Raw genomic sequence first — 24153 nt, 5'->3', positions numbered from 1 at the left:
CCGGAAGGTAACATTTATACCGTTGTGTCTGACGACGGTTGGAATAAAGGGAAACGTTATATGAGGTGACGGACTATGTGACTTACTGAGACCAGTCTGTGAGTGCTGCCAATTTACACCAGTATATGTGAGTTATTCCTATAACCATTGTCTCCTTATACTCAGGTGCAGATCTGTATTGCCGTGACTGCTGTATGATCTCTGTAACTGGAGGCAGAAACATAACCGGATCCTCCTCTCCCCTCCGGTGTATGTGGGACACTGCGATACGGGAGAGTAAGGTGAGCAGAGCAGCTTTTTATGCCAAGCCAGGCAGTCCTGAACTGAAAGTGATAGAGCAGGCCGTGTAGCCAAGCCAGGCAGTCCTGAACTGAAAGTAACAGAGCAGGTTCTGTAGCCAAGCCCGGCAGTCCTGAACTGAAAGTGACAGAGCAGGTTGTGTAGCCAAGCCAGGCAGTCCTGAACTGAAAGTGATAGAGCAGGTTGTGTAGCCAAGCCAGGCAGTCCTGAACTGAAAGTGATAGAGCAGGTTGTGTAGCCAAGACAGGTAGTCCTGAACTGATAGTGACAGAGCAGGTTGTGTAGCCAAGCCAGGCAGGCCTGAACTGAAAGTGACAGAGCAGGTTGTGTAGCCAAGACAGGCAGTCCTGAACTGAAAGTGACAGAGCAGGTTGTGTAGCCAAGCCAGGCAGGCCTGAACTGAAAGTGACAGAGCAGGTCGTGCAGCCAAGCCAGGCAGTCCTGAACTGAAAGTGACAGAGCAGGTCGTGTAGCCAAGACAGGTAGTCCTGAACTGATAGTGACAGAGCAGGTTGTGTAGCCAAGCCAGGCAGGCCTGAACTGAAAGTGACAGAGCAGGTTGTGTAGCCAAGACAGGCAGTCCTGAACTGAAAGTGACAGAGCAGGTTGTGTAGCCAAGCCAGGCAGTCCTGAACTGAAAGTGACAGAGCAGGTCGTGTAGCCAAGCCAGGCAGTCCTAAACTGAAAGTGACAGAGCAGGTCGTGTAGCCAAGCCAGGCAGTCCTGAACTGAAAGTGACAGAGCAGGTCGTGTAGCCAAGCCAGGCAGTCCTGAACTGAAAGTGACAGAGCAGGTCGTGCAGCCAAGCCAGGCAGTCCTGAACTGAAAGTGACAGAGCAGGTCGTGTAGCCAAGCCAGGCAGTCCTGAACTGAAAGTGACAGAGCAGGTCGTGTAGCCAAGCCAGGCAGTCCTGAACTGAAAGAGACAGAGCAGGTCGTGTAGCCAAGCCAGGCAGTCCTGAACTGAAAGTGACAGAGCAGGTTGTGCAGCCAAGCCAGGCAGTCCTGAACTGAAAGTGACAGAGCAGGTCGTGTAGCCAAGCCAGGCAGTCCTGAACTAAAAGTGACAGAGCAGGTTGTGTAGCCAAGCCAGGCAGTCCTGAACTGAAAGTGACAGAGCAGGTCGTGTAACCAAGCCAGGCAGTCCTGAACTGAAAGTGACAGAGCAGGTTGCGTAGCCAAGCCAGGCAGTCCTGAACTGAAAGTGATAGAGCAGGTCGTGTAGCCAGGCCAGGCACACCTGAACTGAAAGTGACAGAGCAGGTTGTGTAGCCAAGACAGGCAGTCCTGTTTCAGAGCAGGTTGCGTAGCCAAGCCAGGCAGTCCTGAACTGAAAGTGACAGAGCAGGCCGTGTAACCAAGCCAGGCAGTCCTGAACTGAAAGTGACAGAGCAGGTTGCGTAGTCAAGCCCGGCAGTCCTGAACTTAAAGTGATAGAGCAGGTCGTTTAACCAAGCCAGGCAGTCCTGAACTGAAAGTGATAGAGCAGGTCGTGTAGCCAAGCCAGGCAGTCCTGAACTGAAAGTGATAGAGCAGGTCGTGTAGCCAGGCCAGGCACACCTGAACTGAAAGTGACAGAGCAGATTGTGTAGCCAAGACAGGCAGTCCTGAACTGAAAGTGACAGAGCAGGTTGCGTAGCCAAGCCAGGCAGTCCTGAACTGAAAGTGACAGAGCAGGCCGTGTAACCAAGCCAGGCAGTCCTGAACTGAAAGTGACAGAGCAGGTTGCGTAGCCAAGCCAGGCAGTCCTGAACTGAAAGTGATAGAGCAGGTCCTGTAGCCAAGCCAGGCAGTCCTGAACTGAAAGTGATAGAGCAGGTCGTGTAGCCAGGCCAGGCACACCTGAACTGAAAGTAACAGAGCAGGTTGTGTAGCCAAGCCAGGCAGTCCTGAACTGAAAGTGACAGAGCAGGTCGTGTAGCCAAGCCAGGCAGTCCTGAATTGAAAGTGACAGAGCAGGTCTTGTAACCAAGCCAGGCAGTCCTGAACTGAAAGTGATAGAGGAGGTCGTGTAGCCATGCCAGGCAGTCCTGAACTGAAAGTGATAGAGCAGGTCATGTAGCCAAGCCAGGCAGTCCTGAACTGAAAGTGACAGAGCAGGTCGTGTAGCCACGCCAGGCAGTCCTGAACTGAAAGTGACAGAGCAGGCCGTGTAGCCAAGCCAGGCAGTCCTGAACTGAAAGTGACAGCAGGTCATGTAGCCAAGCCAGGCAGTCCTGAATTGAAAGTGACAGAGCAGGTTGTGTAGCCAAGACAGGCAGTACTGAACTGAAAGTGACAGAGCAGGTTGCGTAGCCAAGCCAGGCAGTCCTGAACTGAAAGTGACAGAGCAGGCCGTGTAACCAAGCCAGGCAGTCCTGAACTGAAAGTGACAGAGCAGGTTGCGTAGCCAAGCCAGGCAGTCCTGAACTGAAAGAGACAGAGCAGGTCGTGTAGCCAAGCCAGGCAGTCCTGAACTGAAAGTGATAGAGCAGGTTGTGTAGCCAAGCCAGGCAGTCCTGAACTAAACGTGATAGAGCAGGTCGTGTAACCAAGCCAGGCAGTCCTGAACTGAAAGTGACAGAGCAGGTTGCGTAGCAAAGCCAGGCAGTCCTGAACTGAAAGTGATAGAGCAGGTCGTGTAGCCAGGCCAGGCACACCTGAACTGAAAGTGACAGAGCAGGTTGTGTAGCCAAGCCAGGCAGTCCTGAACTGAAAGTGACAGAGCAGGTCGTGTAGCCAAGCCAGGCAGTCCTGAACTGAAAGTGACAGAGCAGGTCGTGTAACCAAGCCAGGCAGTCCTGAACTGAAAGTGATAGAGCAGGTCGTGTAGCCAAGCCAGGCAGTCCTGAACTGAAAGTGATAGAGCAGGTCGTGTAGCCGGGCCAGGCAGTCCTGAACTGAAAGTGACAGAGCAGGTTGTGTAGCCAAGCCAGGCAGTCCTGAACTGAAAGTGACAGAGTAGGTCGTGTAGCCAAGCCAGGCAGTCCTGAACTGAAAATGACAGAGCAAGTCATGTAGCCAAGCCAGGCAGTCCTGAACTAAACGTGATAGAGCAGGTTGTGTAGCCAAGCCAGGCAGTCCTGAACTGAAAGTGACAGAGCAGGCCGTGTAGCCAAGCCAGGCAGTCCTGAACTGAAAGTGACAGCAGGTTATGTAGCCAAGCCAGGCAGTCCTGAATTGAAAGTGACAGAGCAGGTCGTGTAGCCAAGCCAGGCAGGCCTGAACTGAAAGTGACAGAGCAGGTTGCGTAGCCAAGCCAGACAGTCCTGAACTGAAAGTGATAGAGCAGGTCGTGTAGCCAAGCCAGGCAGTCCTGAACTGAAAGTGACAGAGCAGGCAGTGTAATCAAGCCAGGCAGTCCTGAACTGAAAGTGACAGAGCAGGTTGCGTAGCCAAGCCAGGCAGTCCTGAACTGAAAGTGATAGAGCAGATTGTGTAGCCAAGCCAGGCAGTCCTGAACTGAAAGTGATAGAGCAGGTCGTGTAACCAAGCCAGGCAGTCCTGAACTGAAAGTGATAGAGCAGATTGTGTAGCCAAGCCCGGCAGTCCTGAACTGAAAGTGATAGAGCAGGTTGTGTAGCCAGGTCAGGCAGTCCTGAACTGAAAGTGATAGAGCAGGTCGTGTAGCCAGGTCAGACAGTCCTGAAGTGAAACTAAGCTGTGCGTGTGCGTGTGTGTGTGTGATTGGAGAGTGAGGTGCAGGAGAGGAGTGGAGGGGCAAATATTTAACCAATATTTTTTTGATGCTCTAAGTGTCACAAATATTTGCAGTAGATTTTTCTACTGAACTCTATTCTGACGAATAAGATTATACAATTTATCCTACCCAAGCAAGGGGACATAAACTCATAACCTGAAAGGTGTTCTTCTAAGAAGTGTAAATATTATATGTTTTGTGTGTCCTTATGTATGTGTGTGTGTGTGTGTGTGATGTATAGACTTATCTTATAAAGAATTAATAAAAGCGAAGTTTTACGAAAAAAATCCATAGGGGAATTCCCCCTACTACACCCCAATAAACACTAAATTACCACTTAGATTCCTAGGACTTATACAACCCTCTAATTGACTGAACGCCATCATAACAATCATATTGTCTGACAAGAGTGCCCCAACAAAAAGGGTCTTTTTCTTTCTATCTTCCACACTCAGACTGATACAAGCACTCACATACTCTGCCAAACAAGTGCATACTGAGCACTGGCATGGAGGGCCTTGTGATTACGTCAATGGGTCACGGATACTGACTCAAAATGCAGTGTGGAGTGTCTACTCTTTATGGGGGAAAGGTTGTTTGGGAGCGAATTAGATGACTGGATTTCTAAGGCTACTGCCGGGAAATGTACATTTCTCCCTACGGCATCCAAGCAGGTCTGCCGTCCCTTCTCAGGACCTAGCCAGCAGTCCTTTTGGGCTTCCAGGTTGTGCCCAAAGGTCAGAGGTGCCTCCAATGTCAACAAACTAGGGTGTAGTGCTCAATGTAATATAGCAACAAAAAAGGCCAACAAAACTCTAGCATGTATCAAAAGGGGCATGGAAACTAGGGACTCAAAAGTAATTATACCTCTGTACAAATCATTGGTTAGACCGCACCTCGAATACGGAGTACAATTCTGGGCCCCGCACTATAAAAAGGATGTCATAGAATTAGAAAAAATCCAAAGAAAAGCCACAAAGCTTATTAGGGGAATGGAGAATATAAGCTACGAGTAAAGATTAAGCAATCTGGGACTATTTACACTAGAGAAGAGACGTTTAGGGGAGACATACTCAATATGTATAAATACATTAGGGGCCACTATAAGGAACTGTCAAACACCCTTTTTTCTGCTAGACAGGAATCTAGGATGCGAGGGAATGAGTTTACATTAGAAGAAAAAAGATTTACTTCATCTAGAAGAAAAAAAATTATTTACAGTCAGAACAGTCAAACTTTGGAACTCTCTTCCTGGAGAAGTGGTGTCAGCAGACACTATAAATACATTTAAAATAAGGTTGGATAAACATTTATTGATTAAAAACTTTCACGGGTACCACGGGTACGAATAAGTAACATAATCTGTCTTTAAAATATCGGAACATACTATACAACAAGGGAGAAACTATTATAAACATAGGTTGAACTAGATCAGGGGTGGCCAACCGGTCAGAGGCAAAGAGCCGAAAAATATCGGTGGTCAAGCCAAAGAGCCAACATCATGCGCGCGCCGAAGGCGCGCGCGCCAAAAAGGGGTGTGATCAGGGGAGTGGCCAGGGACGTGGTCATATGACACAAGGGGAGTGGCCACATGACAAAACTTTATGCCCCTAGTGCCAGATATGCCCCCCACAGTGCCAAACATCATATGCCCCCCACAGTGCCAAACATCATATGCCCCCCACAGTGCCAAACATCATATGCCCCCCACAATGCCAAACATCATATTCCCCCCAGTGCCAATCATATGCCCCCCAGAATGCCAAACATCATATGCCCCCCACAGTGCCAGTCATATGCCCCCCACAGTGCCAAACATCATATGCCCCCACAATAACAAACATCATATGCCCCCCACAATGCCAAACATCATATGCCCCCACAATGCCAAACATCATATGCCCCCCACAGTGCCAAACATCATATGCCCCCCACAGTGCCAAACATCATATGCCCCCCACAGTGCCAAACATCATATGCCCCCCACAGTGCCAAACATCATATGCCCCCCACAGTGCCAAACATCATATGCCCCCCACAGTGCCAAACATCATATGCCCCCCACAGTGCCAAACATTATATGCCCCCCACAGTGCCAAACATTATATGCCCCCCAGTGCCAAACATTATATGCCCCCCACAGTGCCAAACATTATATGCCCCCCACAGTGCCAAACATTATATGCCCCCCACAGTGCCAAACATTATATGCCCCCCACAGTGCCAAACATTATATGCCCCCACAGTGCCAAACATTATATGCCCCCCACAGTGCCAAACATTATATGCCCCCACAGTGCCAAACATTATATGCCCCCACAGTGCCAAACATTATATGCCCCCCACAGTGCCAAACATCATATGCCCCCCACAGTGCCAAACATCATATGCCCCCCACAGTGCCAAACATCATATGCCCCCCACAGTGCCAAACATCATATGCCCCCCACAGTGCCAAACATCATATGCCCCCACAGTTAGGAAGCTGGGCCCTCCAGCACAGGTGTTGCCCACAGTGCAACACCTATGCTGGAGGGCCCAGCTTCCTAACTAAAAGCCCCACCTAGAGGGCCAGGAGGGCCCAACAAACAAATGAGCCACGGGCCAGGAAGGCCCGACTAATGCGCCCACAGGCCGGAAGGGCCTGAATGTGCCCACGGGCCTAGTGCCTGACACCCGGTGGTCTAGGGTGGATGGGGGGTAGGAGACCAAAGGCCCCTACCTGGTGTTGGGATAGGCCGCTGGGGGGAGCTTCGTTAGCTCTTTTGCTTCCCACCCCCGCTGGCCTCTCCGGGAGCCATCTTCTTTGTTCTTCCAGAAGGCGCCGGAGATCTTCTGTCTTGATCCCGGCGTCTTCTGGCCTCTTCAGCGGCGCCGGAACTGTTCTCCCCGCCGCCGTCTTCTGCGCCGTCCTCCGGCGGCTTCTCGCCTCTTCAGGAGCGCTCCTGCGCTCCGCCGGCATGGAGACATCTCGCCCTCCCGCTGGCGTCTGATGTCAGACGCCGGGGGCGGGGTGGAAACGGTGCGGCAAGCGCTGATTGCCTCGCCGCGGCCGTTTCCTATTGGCTGCCGATGCGGCGTTTTGAATTGGCAGCCGAATTGGTGCCAAATTCAAAACCCTGATGGGAGCCACAAATTTCAGCGTGGCGAGCCGCATGCGGCTCGCGAGCCGCGGGTTGGCCACCGCTGAACTAGATGGACGCAAGCCTTTATAAGCCTCACCTACTATGTAACTATGTAACAATGCCAATAGAGTTCCATGAGAAAAATTCAGAAAGGCTCTGATGTTGGGGACCCAAGACCATAGCTCAAGTGCAGCTGCGTCTAAGCCCTCTGCATTACGGTGTTCACCCACCCAGAGAAATGCTCATGGTGGGAGCTTGACTGTTGCACTTCAGTCACATGTGGGATGCCTCGTGCCTAGGTTTCATGGATCTTATTTCACACGGCTACAGACTGGAGTTCAACAGATCGACTCCCTGAAGATATTTCAGGTCAGGACTTCCAGCAACTGTGAAGGACAAGGTGATCCAGCAGCAAGCAATCACAAAGCTGATGCAATCCTGGGTCATAGTACCTGTCCCATTGCAGGAACGGGGTCTGGGGCATTACTCCTACTTCTTTGTGGTACCAAAGCCAGATGGTTCGGTCAGGCCAATCCTGAATCTGAAATCCTTTAACCCCTATCTAAAGGTGTTCAAACTCAGGATGGAGTCATTGCGGGCCCTACGGGATTATCAGTTCCAAGTCTCGACTTTCATACTGTGAACAGCTCGGTGCATCTTCACGAAGGTGATGGCAGAAATGATGCTCCTGCTCAGGTCACAAGGGATAAATGTGAGTCCCTACCAGGATGACCTACTGCTAAAAGCAAGGTCGGAGGGTGAATATATTCTCGCAATCAATCATACCATACAGGTGCTGTCAATGCGCAGGTGGCTCTTGAATCTACCAAACTCCTCCTTGGTCCTGAGCATATGTATCCAATTTCTGGGGATGATCTTGGAAACAGTGGACCAGAAGGTATGCCTCCTTGAGGACAAGGTGATAGCACTTCAGTAACTGAGAGCAGAAGCTCTTGCTCAGGACCTCATTTCAGTCCATCAGTGTATCAGGTTACTGGGCAAGATGGTGGCATCCTTCTAGGCAATCCAATATGGGAGATTCCACTCCAGTATTTTCCAATTGGATGTGCTGAGCAAGTGGTCCAGCTCACACCTCCACATGCACAAGAGGATAAGTCTGTCGTCTCAAGCCAAGCTATCTCTGCAGTGGTGGTTTCAGTCTTCCAACCTGTTGGTGGGACCGATTTTTGGGCTCCAGGACTGGATTCTACTCATGACAGACACCAGTCTGCTAGGTTGGGGGGAAGTGACATAAGGGTACACTTCTAGGGCAAGTAGACTCTGCGGGAATACAAGTTGCATGTAAACAACTTGGAATTAAGAGCAGTGTACTCTTCTGCAGGCTGGCTCTCTGCTGAGAGGCCAAGCAATACATGTCCAGTCGGAAAATGCAACAACGGTTGCGTATATCAACTGCCAGTGAGGTACACAGAGCGTAATGTAGTGTATATCTTTCCTCCAATCCCCTTGCTCGCAAGGGTCCTAAAGAGAGTGCGAAGTCTAAGATGAGAGGCAATACTGGAGCACCAGACTGGCCTTGAAGGGCCTTGTACGTGGATCTTCAGGCCATGTTAGTAGAAGATCCGGTACTTGTGTACAATCATGGCTCCCACGATGTCCATCGCATAGTAAAAAACCTGCATCGCATGCGATCGCAGCGCATGTGATTTGATCGCATGCGATCGCAGCGCATGCGATTTGATCGCATGCGATTTTTAACAGAATGCATTGAAATTTGGATCAAACATGTTCAATGGCCCCCAAATGTCATTTTTCAGGCTGTACCACCCCCACTATCAACGCAAACCCGAAGCGTGGCGAGCGCAGCGGTACGCGTCCTACGACCTTTTCATACCCCCACTATCCACGTTGGCGTGGAGAATAGAAAGTGTGGCGAGCGCAGCGAGCCACTGAGCCCGTAGCGTGGCGAGTGGACACGAATACCTTCACAGGTATCCACGTCCCCTCGCGGGCTTCACAAGTGTCAGCGTCCCCTCGCGGGGCTCGCTGCGCTCGCCACGCTTCGGGCTCGGTGGCTCGCTGCTCTCGCCACACTTTCTATTCTCAACTCCACGCCGACGTGGATAGTGGGGGTATGAAAAGGTCGCTGCGCTCGCCACGCTTCGGGTTCGCGTTGATAGTGGGGTGATAATAAAATGAAAAAATAAAAATAAAAAAATATATAAAAATTATAAAAAAAATGCTAGTGCACTAGACTAATGTCCCATGATTCCTGGTGTAGTAGGGGGGATATGTGGCAATATTTGTGGGATCAGTCTGTTCATATTATGCCCTTTTTACATCATACCCAAATTATTGAGTGAGGGGGTGTTTGTTTTACCGTCCACTGGTGGGTAGTCGTCCTGTGTTATGCTGTCCAAGTGGATGTCCAAATTAACTTGAAAGGTGCAAGGCGCTGGCAGTAAATGGAGATACGGCTCCTGTTCTGGAACTAGTGGAGGTTTCCAATAAAGGGCTGGTTCGGATAGGTCCCAATCGAGAGTGACAGGAAAACAAATGCCAGGAATCTGGGTAGTACTCCTTCAATAGGGTCTGGGTGGCATGGCTGACGCGTTTCGCTGTATTCCACAGCTTTACCAAAGGATAGGGTGTGTTTGTTCCCAGGGGGGTATTTATACTGCTTCAGGAAGTAGTAATTGATCACATGATACATGGTCACATGGTACATAAGAATGAAAAGGAGGCAAAGTACATTCATATCAACAACATACATAATGTTTTTTTTATAAACTTTCTAGAATGGGAGTTGTTTAAGGATATTTCTAATATTATGGTGGTGATTCATTGGTGGACAGAGGTCATGTGTCCCGGCTAGTCTCGCAATAATCTGTGTTCTTACAGGTGTTGTTAGTATTGTTAGCCTGTATTGGCTGTTATACATTCACGTCTGGGGATTCCCGAAAAAAACGCCACCAAACAGTGCGGCGTTTATTTACTCTTTCTATAGGTTAGTTGACCAAGTGGGGTGGAAGTGTTAGCAGGAATGCCGCACTTCATTCTCCCTCCAGAGAAGTGAAGGAGCATGCACCCGGTGACCAGAAGTGTATACAGCGCACACGCCAAGGACGGAAGTGCGTCATTCGACTTCCGTGTAAGTGCGGGTGTTCCCAGTAGAGATGGGCTCTCAGTGAAAAGATACGTATCTTTTAGACGGATCCTCGACTCGCTTTTAAAAAAAGGGGGAATATACATGACCGAGTAAAAACACTGATCGATGGCTGGGTGCAGAATCGCCATCGATGGCAACCATCGATGGCGTCTGCACCGATGGCCATCCCTGGCAGCAGCAGCTAATTACATAGTTACATAGTTACATAGTTACATAGTAGATAAGGCTGAATAAAGACTTGCGTCCATCTAGTTCAACCTACGTTTTAATAGCTTATCCCTTGTAAAAGACAGATTATGGTTCTTATTAGTACCCCTGGATATTTTTATCCAATAAATGCTTGTCCAACCTTATTTTGAACGTATTTATTGTATCCGCCAACACCACCTCTCCAGGAAGAGAGTTCCAAAGTTTGACTGCTCTGACCGTAAAGAAATTTTTTCTTTTGAGGGAACGAAATTTTCTTTCCTCTAATCTAAATTCGTGCCCTCGCGTCCTAGATTCCTTTCTTGCAGTAAAAAGAGTGCTTGAGAGTTCCTTATATTGGCCCCTGATATATTTGTACATATTGAGCATGTCCCCCCTTAAACGTCTCTTCTCAAGTGTAAATAGTCCTAGCTTGCTTAATCTCTCCCCGTAGCTTAAATTCTCCATTCCCCTGATTAGTTTTGTTGCTCTTCTTTGGGTTTTTTCCAATTCTATGATGTCCTTTTCATAGTGTGGAGCCCAGAACTGTACTCCATATTCAAGATGCGGTCTAACCAATGCCTTGTACAGTGGCATAATTACTTTTGAGTCCCTAGTTTCTATGCCCCTTTTAATACATGCTAGAATTCTGTTGGCCTTTTTTGTTGCAATGTGACATTGAACACTGCACCCCAGCTTATTATCTATATGGACTCCTAGATCCTTTTCAAGTGCTGAAGTACCTAATGCCTCCCCGCTTAGGTTGTAACTTGCACACTGGTTACGTCTCCCAAGATGCATAACCTTGCATTTATCCACATTGAACCTCATCTTCCACTTTTTAGCCCACTCATCTAGTTTGTTAAGATCATTTTGAAGTATGTTCACATCCTCTGTTGATTCAATAACTCTACTCAATTTTGTGTCATCAGCAAAGATGGATACATCGCTGAGAATCCCCATCCCGATATCGTTAATATAAATGTTAAACAAGATGGGCCCCAGTACCGAACCCTGTGGCACTCCACTTAGTACTGGTATCATAGTTGATACTGCACTGTTCACATCCACTCTTTGTTCTCTATTACACAGCCAGTTCCCTACCCATCTACAGATATTTGCACCTAGTCCCAGGTCCACCATTTTATTTATCAACCTCTTGTGTGGTACTGTATCAAAAGCTTTTGCAAAATCAAGGAAGACCACATCTACTGCGCTTCCATTATCAAGGTTTTTGCTGACATCCTCATAGAAGCCCATTAAATTTGTCTGGCAGGAACGATTTTTCACAAACCCATGTTGGTTAATACTAAGTAAACTATGAAGGTCTAAGTATTCCAGGATACCATCCCTTAAAATGCCCTCAAATATTTTACCCACTATTGATGTTAAACTCACAGGCCTGTAATTTGCAGGGTCATCCCTTTTACCTTTTTTAAATATTGGCACTACCTCTGCTATTCTCCAGTCTTTTGGTACCATACCTGTTGATAGTGAATTATCAAATATGCAATATAGAGGGGTCGCAAGTTCCTCCCTTAACTCCATTAGTACCCTAGGATGTATACCATCTGGCCCTGGTGATTTGTTAGTTTTTATTTTGCTGAGCCTCAAAATTATATCCTCGGTCGAGAGATCCATATTGAGGTCCGGTTTGTTTGTCCCAGTTGAGGTATCTGTGCTTTCCACTAACTGCTCTCCCCTAGTAAATACTGATGAGAAGAACTTATTTAACACTTCCGCTTTTTCATTATCTTCTGCAAATTTTTTACCGTTGATATCTGTTAGTGGGCCTATGTTCTCTTTAATTATTCGCTTGCTGTTTATGTACTTGAAAAACTTCTTGGGTTTAGTTTTGCTTTCTGTGGCTATACGCTCTTCGTTTTCCCTTTTAGCTACTTTGATTACTTCTTTACAAGTTTTGTTTGTTTCTTTATACTTGATGAACGTCTCCTCATTTACGTTATTTTTATAGAACTTAAACGCTTTTGTTTTATTGTTGATCGCTGTCCTTACTTTTTTGTCCAACCATGTTGGCTTTTTTTTGTTAAATTTACCCTTGTTGACTTTTGGAATGTATTTAGTAGTTAGTGATTCTAGTACATTTTTAAATGTATCCCACATTTCCTCTGTATTCTTTCCTTCGAATAACTCTCCCCAGTTAATTTCTTTTAGAGCTTCCCGGAATAAAATGAAATTAGCTTTTCTGAAGTTTAGTACTTTACCCAGTCCTGTATTATATTTAGGTTTTCGGAAGTTGATTTCCAGTGAGACCATGTTGTGGTCACTGTTCCCTAGGTGTTCAATTACTCTGGTGTTTGAAACTAAATCTATGTTATTAGTTAATACTAAGTCCAATAGTGCCCCATTACGGGTTGGAGCATCTACCGTTTGAGTGATAAACTGATCCTTGAGCAAGCTTAGGAACCCACTGCTTTTAGATGATTTACATGTCTCATTTTTCCAGTCAATATCTGGTAAATTAAAATCCCCCATTATTATTACCTGCCCCTGATCTGATGATTTTTTTATTTGGTTTAGGAGTAGAGACTCATCCCTATCGTTCACGTTTGGTGGTCTGTAGCATACCCCTAATAAAATTTTATTATTGGGTTTTTTATTTTTATCAGTTATCTCTGCCCACACGGCCTCCGAGTTATCTTCTTCTGTATCTGAGATCATAATTTGCCCACAAGATATTAAGTCCTTTTTTACATAAAGGCACACCCCCCCGCCCCTTCTATTTTCCCTGTCTTTCCTGTAAAGTGTATATCCCTCCATGCTTAACGCCCAATCGTGTGACTCATTACACCAGGTTTCTCTTATACCAATAATGTCATAATCGTCCCTAATGGCCACTGCCTCTAGTTCCCCAATTTTTCCTGCTAAGCTTCTTGCATTAGCCAGTATGCATTTGAGTTTGTGTTTATTATTAGATGCTACTAATCTTTCTATCACTTGTAGTCACAGCACTGTACTCAGTCTACAGAGGTAGTACATCTCAGCTGCCACAGGTGGCAGCACTGAGATCAGGAAAATGCATTGTAAACTGAAACGGATCACCTTTTTGGGGTCGGCGGCTCATTCGTTCTTGAATGGGAGCCGTTCAAAAGATCCGGTTCGTTCGTGAACGATCCATCTCTAGTTCCCAGGAATAGTGCCCTGCATAACACTATGGTTTGGCTGCCGGAAGTGGGGCTTTAATGGGACTATAGGATGACAGAAGTGGGGCATATATGCGTCCCATTTTGGATATATAAGGATACATGTACAAAAAAAGGGTCTTTGCAAAGAATTATTGTTGAAAGTGAAAAAGAAGAGATTTTAATTTTATGTATACAGTGGCAGATTCTTATAATACAAATATACAATATTTGTATGAAATATTTTTGATGTGAGATTGTGTTATCGGTGAACAATTATTTCCATTCAAGTCCTTTAACTGACACATTTCCTATCAAAATATACAGAAGGGAAAAAATGGGGAGAGAGAGGGGGGGGGGGTGGTGGTGAATGATTAGTGTTCTAACAGCTCAAACTGTCTTAATATGGATTTATTTTGCATAATCTTAGTAAATAGTGATTTATGACAGAAAAAATATTTTCCTAATCAGTTGTTTATTTTTTATTAATATTTATATTATAAATTCTATGCATCATTTATTTATTTATTGTAAAGGTTCCTTTTTCACTTTTTTTTATCTCAGTCATTTTCTCCTTTGAGAAAGCAGGGAAGGGGAGGGGGGAGAGAAAAAAGGGGAGGGGGAGGAAGGGAGAAAAAGTGGGGGGAGTGGGGCTATATCGAAAATAGGTTTAATTATTAACAGATAGCTTAGTTAGGCAAACTCATAATAGAATATTTAGTTCAACAGACTCCTTTCGGCCTCCTGGATGAATTGAACCTAGTTGATGCATCCAGAAGACCTCCTGACGGGCAAGGCTTCTAAAGAGGTCTCCCCATCTTGGTGTTGGGGCAATGTGTTCTATCCCGACAATTTTCAATTCTGAGGGGTCCATATTATGGTGAAGGAAGAAGTGTTTTGATACACTATGCATTAGAATCCCTTTCATAATATTTTGTCGGTGCTCAAGGAACCTAATTTTTAGTTATCTGGTCATGCGACCTACATAGTGAAGGTTATGGTTACACCTCAGAACATATATGATATAAGTGGAGTTACAGTTTATGAATTGTGTTAGGACATAAGGTTTTTCTTTTTGTGAAACTTGATAAGTCTTTGTGTTCATCATATGTGTGCACGTGTTTCATTTATAGCAGCCCTTTGGTTTGGTTGGAAGCCATGTGTTCATAGAATCCGGAATCTGATCTATATTTTTCAAAAAGCTGGGAGCCAGTTTTTTGAGAGTGGTGTTCTTCTTGAAGATGAATGGGGGTTCAACTAGAAGGGATTGGTTCAGTATTGGGTCTTGTTTGAGGATGTTGTAGTTTTTTATGATTTTTGATCTTACTGCTTGCACTGTTATAAGTGGCAATGTACGCCAGTTTTCTAGTCAGAGGTCTTTGAGGGCCTTCATCCTATCTTCTATTCTTCCCTTTAAGGAGTTGTTCTCTTTCGCAGTTTTGTGATTCCATGTATGCTTTCTCTCTTAGGTCTGGAGGATAGTCTCTTTGTAAAAAGGCGGAAGTCATTTTTTTGGACTGGAACATGAAATTTTGAGTGTTGGAGCATTTCCTTCTCAGACATGTAAACTGACCTTTAGGTATTGCTCATTTCCAGGGGAGGTAGTGCTCACTTTGAAAGTGTAAATAGGCATTTATCCCTACTTCTTTGTTATGGTTCTTTGTGGCTATCTGATTTCCCATGATCTCCAATGAGATACCCAAAATTAAATATTGGTGGGGTGAAAGTGATGGGTGAACTTGAAATTATTATCATTGTGATTTTAAATAGTCTACAAAAGATTGTTCTGAAAGTGCATCCCCATCCCAAATAATAAAAAGGTCATCAGTGTGCCGCCCATAGAAAACCAGGCTTGCGCCAAACTCTCTCCCCCAAATCAGTTGGTCCTCAAATTGCCCCATATATAAATTAGCGTAGCTTGGTGCAAACCTGGTTCCCATTGCGGTATCCATGACTTGTAAATAGTGCTTGTCCAAAAAAAGAAAATAATTGTGTTGTAAAATAAAAAGAATAGCATCCCGAAGAAGGTGTTGGTGTTCCACTCTCAGGTCATTATCCTTACCTAGCCTTTCGGCTATAGCTTGGACTCCTAAGTGATGTGGAATATTGGAGAATAAGCTTTGGACGTCCAAGGTTAGAAAATGTAAGAGCTTTTCCAGGTTTGTTAATAGAAAAAATGCTCAGTGCTACAGTCCCACTATGGAATGGAGCAACTACAAGGACTGTTTAACACACAAGGAGGCTGGATGTATGTGGTCACATCTGTACACAAATATAACCTCAGTGATCAGTGTCTGTGATGATTGCTATTGTGTATAAATATACATCTTATACAATAAAAGCAGCGTTATCCTGGTAACCATTATGCTTTTACATATTAACTTTCTTACAGGACATATAAGGAGCAGGATTCAAATGAAGAGGACGTGGAAAGGGAAATTGTTCTCCGCTCAAGCCAACTAAATACATCATATCTCCTTACACCTCAGGAGGAGGAACAAACACTATTTTATTTTCTGGATAGAAGAAACCTTCAGCAACTAATTTGTTCTCACCTCATATATGATGAGTCTCACAGGAGAGAAACCACATGAGTGCTCTGAGTGTGACAGAGGCTTTACATATAAATCACAGCTTCTCATACATCAGAGGAGTCACACAGGAGAGAAACCACATGTGTGTTCTGAGTGTGACAAAGGCTTTACATGTAAATCACAGCTTCTCATACATCAGAGGAGTCACACAGGAGAGAAACCACATGTGTGCTCTGAGTGTAACAAAGGCTTTACATGTAAATCACAGCTTCTCATACATCAGAGGAGTCACACAGGAGAGAAACCACATGTGTGCTCTGAGTGTAACAAAGGCTTTACATGTAAATCACAGCTTCTCATACATCAGAGGAGTCACACAGGAGAGAAACCACATGTGTGCTCTGAGTGTAACAAAGGCTTTACATGTAAATCACAGCTTCTCATACATCAGAGGAGTCATACAGGAGAGAATCCACATGTGTGCTCTGAGTGTGACAAAGGCTTTATATATAAATCACAGCTTCTCATACATCAGAGGAGTCACACTGGAGAGAAGCCATATAAATGTTCTGAATGCAGAAAATGTTTTTCCCAGAAGTCAAAGCTTGTCATACATCAGAGGAGTCACACAGGAGAGAAGCCATATAAATGTTCTGAATGCAGCAATTGTTTTACCTGGAAGTCACCTCTTCTTCGACATCAGAGGAGTCACACAGGAGAGAAGCCATATAAATGTTCTGAATGCAGCAAATATTTTTCCCGGAAGTCACATCTTGTCCAACATCAGAGGAGTCACACAGGAGAGAAGCCATATACATGTTCTGAATGCAGCAAATGTTTTTCCCGGAAGTCACATTTTGTCCTACATCAGAGGATTCACACAGGAGATAAACCATATCATTGTTCTGAATGCAGCAAATGTTTTTCTCAGAAGGCAGATCTTGTAAAACATCAGAGGAGTCACACAGGAGAGAGGCCATATAAATGTTCTGAATGCAGCAAATGGTTTTCTCTGAAGTCAGATCTTGTCCGACATCAGAGGAGTCACACAGGAGAGAAGCCATATAAATGTTCTGAATGCAGCAAATGTTTTACTCAGAAGTCACATCTTGTCCGACATCAGAGGAGTCACACAGGAGAGAAGCCATATAAATGTCTGAATGCAGCAAATGTTTTTCCCAGAAGTCAGATCTTGTCCTACATCTGAGGAGTCACACAGGAGAGAAGCCATATAAATGTTCTGAATGCAGCAAATGTTTTTCCCAGAAGTCAGATCTTGTCCTACATCAGAGGAGTCACACAGGAGAGAAGCCATAGAAATGCTCCGAATGCAACAAATGTTTTACCCAAGAGTCACATCTTGTCCAACATCAGAGGAGTGTGTTGGCAGTATTGATAAACAGATGGACAGACAGCACTATATGGGGTATATACAGACAGCGCCATATAGAGCAGATTGGAGGTGGTATACACAGACAAATGTATGCATAGAATACCATAAGGGGGTTTTGACGGATGGATACAGTAGGTGACTAGGACAGACAGAGCACCATATGGGGGAATAGCTTGCCAGGAGAGGGCATACAGACATTCTCTGTTCTCTGCCTCCCTCCCTGTGCATGTACACTGCTGGGCTCTGCCTCCCTCCCTGTGCACGTACACTGCTGGGCTCTGCCTCCCTCCCTGTGTACATACACTGCTGGGCTCTGCGCCTCTCCCTATAAATACACTGCTGTGCTTTGCCTCCCACCCTGTGTACATACACTACTGGGCTATGCCTCCCTCCCTGTGCGTACACTGCTAGGCTCTACCTCCATCCCTGTGTACATACACTGCTGAGCTCTGCCTCCCTCTTTCCCTGTGTAAGTAAGCTGCTGTGCTCTGCCTCCCTCCCTGTGTATGTACACTGCTGTGCTCTGCTTTCTCCCTGTACATACACTGCTGGGCTCTGCCTCTCTCCCTGTGTAAATACTCTGCTGGGCTTTGCCTCCCCCTCTGTACATACACTGCTGGGCTCCGCCTCCCTCCCTGTGTTTGTGCACTGCTGGGCTCTGCCTCCCTCCCTATGTACATACTCTGCTGGGCTCTGCCTCCCTCCCTATGTACATACTCTGCTGGACTCTGCCTCCCTCCCTATGTACATACTCTGCTGGGCTTTTCCTCCCTCCCTCCCTTTGTACGTGCACTGCTGGGCTCTGCCTCCCTCCCTCTCTGTGTACGTGCACTGTTGTGCTCTACTTTCCTCCCTGTACATACACTGCTGGGCTTTTCCTCCCTCCCTCCCTGTGTCCATGCACTGCTGTGCTCTACCTCCCTCCCTGTGTATGTACACTGCTGTGCTCTGCCTCCCACCCTGTGTATGTTCACTGCTGGGCTCTGCCTCCCTCCCTGTATACGTGCACTGCTGGGCTCCACCTCCGTCCCTGTGTATGTGCATTGCTGGGCTCCTGCTCCCTGTACATACACTTCAGGGCCCTGCTTCCCTTCCTCTCTGTGTTTGTGCAATTCTTGGATCTGCCTCCCTCTCTCCCTGTGTACCTACACTGCTGGGCTCTGCCTCACTCCCTCTACATACACTGCTGGTCTCTGCCTCCCTCGCTGTGTCCGTGCTCTGCTGGGCTTTCCCTCCCTCCCTCTCTTTGTACATGCACTGCTGGGCTATGCCTGCATCCCTGTGTACATACACTGCTGGGATCTGCCTCCCTCCCTGTGTTCATACACTGCTGGGCTCTGCCTCCCTCCCTATGTATGTGCACTACTGGGTTCTGCCTCCCTCCCTGTGTATGCACAATGCTGGTTTCTGCCTCCCTCCCTGTACATACAATGTTGGGCCCTGCCTCCCTCCCTCCCTCAGTACTTGCACTTGCTTCCCTCCCTGTGTACGAGCTCTGATAGGCTCTGCCTCCCTTCCTCTCTGTATATATGCACTGCTGGGCTCTGCCACTCTCCCTGTGTATGTACACTACTGGGCTCTACCTCTCTCCCTCCCTGTGTATGTGCACTGCTGGGCTCTGCCACCCTCGCTGTGTACATGCTTGGCTCTGCCTCCATCCCTCTCTGTGTATGTGCACTGATGGGCTCTTTCTTCCTCCCTCCCTGTGTATGTACACTGCTGGGCTCTTCCTCCCTCCCTGTGTACATACACTGCTGGGCTCTGCCTCCCTCCCTGTGTACGTACACTGCTGGGCTCTGCCTCCCTCCCTCTCTGGTAGGTGCACTGCTGGGCTCTGCCTTCTACCTCCCTGTGTACGTACACTGCTGTGCTCTGGTTCCCTCCCTGTGTATGTACACTGCTGGGCTCTTCCTCCCTCCCTGTGTATATGTACTGTCACAAATTACCCCTGTTGGGGCTGTGTGAATGCAGCCTGACTCCTGTGTCCTCAAGGTGCAATGCAGCTGTTGTATAATTAGACCAATAGCTCTGGACCTTGTTTCTCAGGCTGATCATCTGTAGTAAGTCCCCTCGTTAATGGAGCTTAGGTATTCTGATTGGGAGTGTTCCCTTTATCTCCCATGCTGCCTTTCACCCAGAGGCCTGTGATTGGTACAGTCTATCTGAATCTGTTCTCTGGTCATCAGCCATATTCCTCAGCCCTCCTGACCCTTCCTTGGTCCAGTGTTCCTAGTGCTTTCTGTTCTGCAGAGGATTAAGTGCTGGTTTTTCCATTTACAGTATTTCTGCTGATCCCTGTTAGAGTGTATATGTATGGAGTGATATGGGGTTTGCCATCCAGCCCCACACGGGTTATATTGTGTATTATTAACATCTTCATGCATTGTTGCATTTATGCCAATAGCAAGGACATACTGTCTTATGTGTTTTTGTAGTCAGTGTGGTAGTGAGGAATTACTTATTTGGTTGCATTGTGGCATTCCTGGGAGTTCAGTGGGGGATTGCTCCCATATTCTTCCACTTAACTCCCTGGTGTTTCTGACTTAAGTAGGGGTTACTTATAATTGTACGTTGGTCTGCTGAAGGATCGCTTCCCGTGGAGTAAAGCCGGGCCACATTTTGCTTTGTTTCCCATTTCAGTGGGTTTTAGTTAGTTTCCCTCTTGTCCGCTGGAGGTGTTGTGCATCTTCTTTCCTTTCAAACTCCTGGTGGCACTGGGGTTGTGGTGAACCTAATTTACCCCTTTTATAGTTGAAGTCTTAGCTCTGCAGGTGCCTATAAGCTCTGGAGGTATTAATAGAGTTAGGGTTGGGATTGTGGCCTGTCCATCCCGGTAACCTTTTGTCTGAAATCCCAGCAGAGTCCTAACCAGTACACTGCTGGGCTCTGCCTCCCTCCCTCCCTCCCTGTGTACATGCTCTGCAGGGCTCTGCCTCCCTCTCTCTCTGTGTATGTGCACTCCTGTTCTCTGCCACCCTCCCTGTACATACACTGCTTGGCTATGACTCCCTCCTTGTGTACATGCACTGCTGGGCTCTGCCTCCCTCCCTGTGTATGTACACTGCTGGGCTCTGCCTCCATCCCTCTCTGTGTACACTGTTGGTAACTTCCTCCCACCCTCTCTTTGTATGGGCACTTCTGGGCTCTGCCTCCCTCCTTGTGTATATGCACTGCTGGGCTCCACCTCCCTCGCTGTGTGCATACACTCCTGGGCTCTGCCTCCCTCCCTGTGTACGTGCACTGCTGGGCTTTGCCTCCCTCCCTGTGTGCGTGCCCTGCTGGGCTCCGCCTCTCTCCCTGTACATACACTGCCGGGCCCTGCGGCCCTCCCTTTGTATGTGCACTGCTGGGCTCTTCCTCCCTCCCGTTGTACATGCTCTTTTGGGCTCTGCCTCCCTCTATCTGTGTATGTGTACTGCTTGGCTCTGCCTCCCTCTATCTGTGTATGTGTACTGCTTGGCTCTGCCTCCCTCTATCTGTGTATGTGTACTGCTTGGCTCTGCCTCCCTCTATCTGTGTATGTGTACTTCTTGGCTCTGCCTCCCTCTCTCCCTGTGTATGTTAACAAGTATTTATTTTTACAGAGTGCAGTGGAATTACCTTTGGAGATCCTTCCAAGCAGCCGGGCCCCATAGAAATCTCTATAGTTACACCACTGATTATAGGAACCCTGTATGCGGCCTTGTACCACCCTACAGGTCTCCTCTGGTCTCTCTTCTTTCCCTCATGCCTCTATGTTGCTGCCTTACCTCACTCTCTCTGAATACTATGTACGACCTGTATCACATAGTAACCAATCATTATTACATGTGTTAGTTGATGACACTAGACTGCTGATAGTGGATTTCTAGTTGCTATGGGTTACAGCACATCCTTGCTTTTCACATGATATTATCCAGGTCTGATGGAGAGCACATTGTGTAATAGGCGAATACTAACATCCTCCATAATAAATAGCAGCCCAGTAACAGTATACACGTTACTATGACACAGTATATACCGATATAATCTGCATGAAGGACGATGTTCTAACTAGAGATGTGTGGGCTCGGATTCCCCAGATCCGACCCTGCACAAACAGTAGCAATCTGAGCCCGGGTCCGAGCACCGCTCTGAGCTTCCCGTCTGACTCGGATCCAGGCACGTGGGCAAAATGTCATTGCCCGATGCTGGATTCTCGCGAGATCCGGACCGCTATGTAAATAGCAAGTGCCCGGCGCCATTTGTCACTCGTGAGTTAGGAGGGTTAGGGATAGGAGTGTGCTTAGTACTGTGCAGAGCTTTGTTAGGTTAGGTAGGTTAGGGACTGGAGCTGTGTTTTTATTTTTGCTGCTGGGGCAAAAGTCAGTGCCTACTAATGTCACTGTCTGCTCTGCTCTCTGCTGTTGTGTGCTCTGCACTGCCAGTGAGTGGCTGCAAGCCCAGTCAGTATTACCTCTAACTGGCCACTTCAATCAGACGTGTATATGACTGTGCAGTGTACACTGTTGTTAAACTTATTAACCACTTGTATACCAGTCTACTGGTGCATCTGCTGGTGTATTTTTTACCTACCTGCTGGTGTATTTTTTTACAGCCTTATATAACTAGTAAAGATATTCTCTGCTGGTGCATCTACTGTACTGAGTCTGACATATAAATAAATATTAATGAATTAACAGTGTACTGGTGCATCTACTAAATAAAATAATATCTCTGCTGATATTAATTATACTGCCGTGTATATATAATATCTCTCTGGTGATGCCTAATTAATTGCTGCCATATATATAATATCTCCCTGGTGGTGCATAATTAATTTACTGCCATATATATAATATCTCCCTAGTGGTGCATAATTAATTTACTGCCGTATATATAATATCTCTCTGGTGGGGTCTAATTAATTTACTGCCATATATATAATATCTCTCTGGTGGGGTCTAATTAATTTACTGCCATATATATAATATCTCTCTGGTGGGGTCTAATTAATTTACTGCCATATATATAATATCTCTCTGGTGGTGCATAATTAATTTACTGCCGTATATATAATATCTCTCTGGTGGGGTCTAATTAATTATACTGCCGTGTATATATAATATCTCTCTGGTGGGGTCTAATTAATTATACTGCCATATATATAATATCTCTCTGGTGGTGCATAATTAATTTACTGCCATATATATAATATCTCTCTGGTGGGGCATAATTAATGTACTGCCATATATATAATATCTCTCTGGTGGGGCCTAATTAATTTACTGCCATATATATAATATCTCTCTTGTGGGGTCTAATTAATTTACTGCCGTATATATAATATATCTCTCTGGTGGTGCATAATTAATTTACTGCCATATATATAATATCTCCCTGGTGGTGCATAATTAATTTACTGCCGTATATATATAATATCTCTCTGGTGGGGCATAATTAATTTACTGCCATATATATAATATCTCTCTGGTGGGGCCTAATTAATTTACTGCCGTATATATAATATCTCTCTTGTGGGGTCTAATTAATTTACTGCCGCATATATAATATCTCTCTGGTGGGGCATAATTAATTTACTGCCGTATTTATAATATCTCTTTTGTGGGGTCTAATTAATTTACTGCCGTATATATAATATCTCTCTGTTGGGGCATAATAAATTACTGCCGTATTTATAATATCTCTTTTGTGGGGTCTAATTAATTTACTGCCGTATATATAATATCTCTCTGGTGGGGTCTAATTAATTTACTGCCATATATATAATATCTCTCTGGTGGGGTCTATTTAATTTACTGCCATATATATAATATCTCTCTGGTGGGGCCTAATTAATTTACTGCCATATATATAATATCTCTCTGGTGGTGCATAATTAATTTACTGCCATATATATAATATCTCTCTGGTGGTGCATAATTAATTTACTGCCATATATATAATATCTCTCTGGTGGTGCCTAATTAATTTACTGCCATATATATATAATATCTCTCTGGTGGTGCATAATTAATTTACTGCCGTATATATAATATCTCTCTGGTGGGGCATAATTAATTTACTGCCATATATATAATATCTCTCTGGTGGGGTCTATTTAATTTACTGCCATATATATAATATCTCCCTGGTGGGGTCTATTTAATTTACTGCCGTGTATATATAATATCTCTCTGGTGGTGCATAATTAATTTACTGCCATATATATATAATATCTCTCTTGTGGGGTCTAATTAATTTACTGCCGTATTTATAATATCTCTCTTGTGGGGTTTAATTAATTTACTGCCATATATATAATATCTCTCTGGTGGGGTCTATTTAATTTACTGCCGTATATATAATATCTCTCTGGTGGTGCATAATTAATTTACTGCCATATATATAATATCTCTCTGGTGGGGCATAATTAATTTACTGCCGTATATATAATATCTCTCTGGTGGGGCCTAATTAATTTACTGCCGTATTTATAATATCTCTCTGGTGGGGCATAATAAATCACTGCCGTATATATAATATCTATCTATTGGTGCATCTACTGCCGTATATACTTGCACTCCAGTGGTGCTGTCCTGTAGTGTAATATATTGCACAACGCCACAAAAATAATGGAGATCCAAAATATGGAGAATCAAATTGGGAAAGATGATGGCCCGCTTCCTCTTCTGAATCTGCTGC

The 24153-nt window shown here is 45.7% G+C and overlaps 1 pseudogene across 1 annotated transcript in view; it reads left to right on the top strand.

Annotated features, from left to right (window-relative positions):
* LOC146076005 (uncharacterized) overlaps positions 1-23112 on the top strand; it is a 59003-nt pseudogene extending 35891 nt beyond the window's left edge. Inside the window, exons 2-3 of the transcript XR_014473676.1 lie at positions 166-281; positions 15956-23112. The product of XR_014473676.1 is annotated as an uncharacterized LOC146076005 (transcript). The remainder of the gene's footprint in view (positions 1-165; positions 282-15955) is intronic.
* Positions 23113-24153: the final 1041 nt, after the last annotated feature.

The sequence above is a fragment of the Crinia signifera genome, chromosome 4 (genome assembly GCF_055691185.1).
Source record: "Crinia signifera chromosome 4, ASM5569118v1, whole genome shotgun sequence".
In the NCBI taxonomy this organism is placed as follows: Eukaryota; Metazoa; Chordata; class Amphibia; order Anura; family Myobatrachidae; genus Crinia; species Crinia signifera.
Note: the sequence above shows the minus strand (reverse complement) of the source record. Positions and strands in the feature narration are given on the sequence as shown.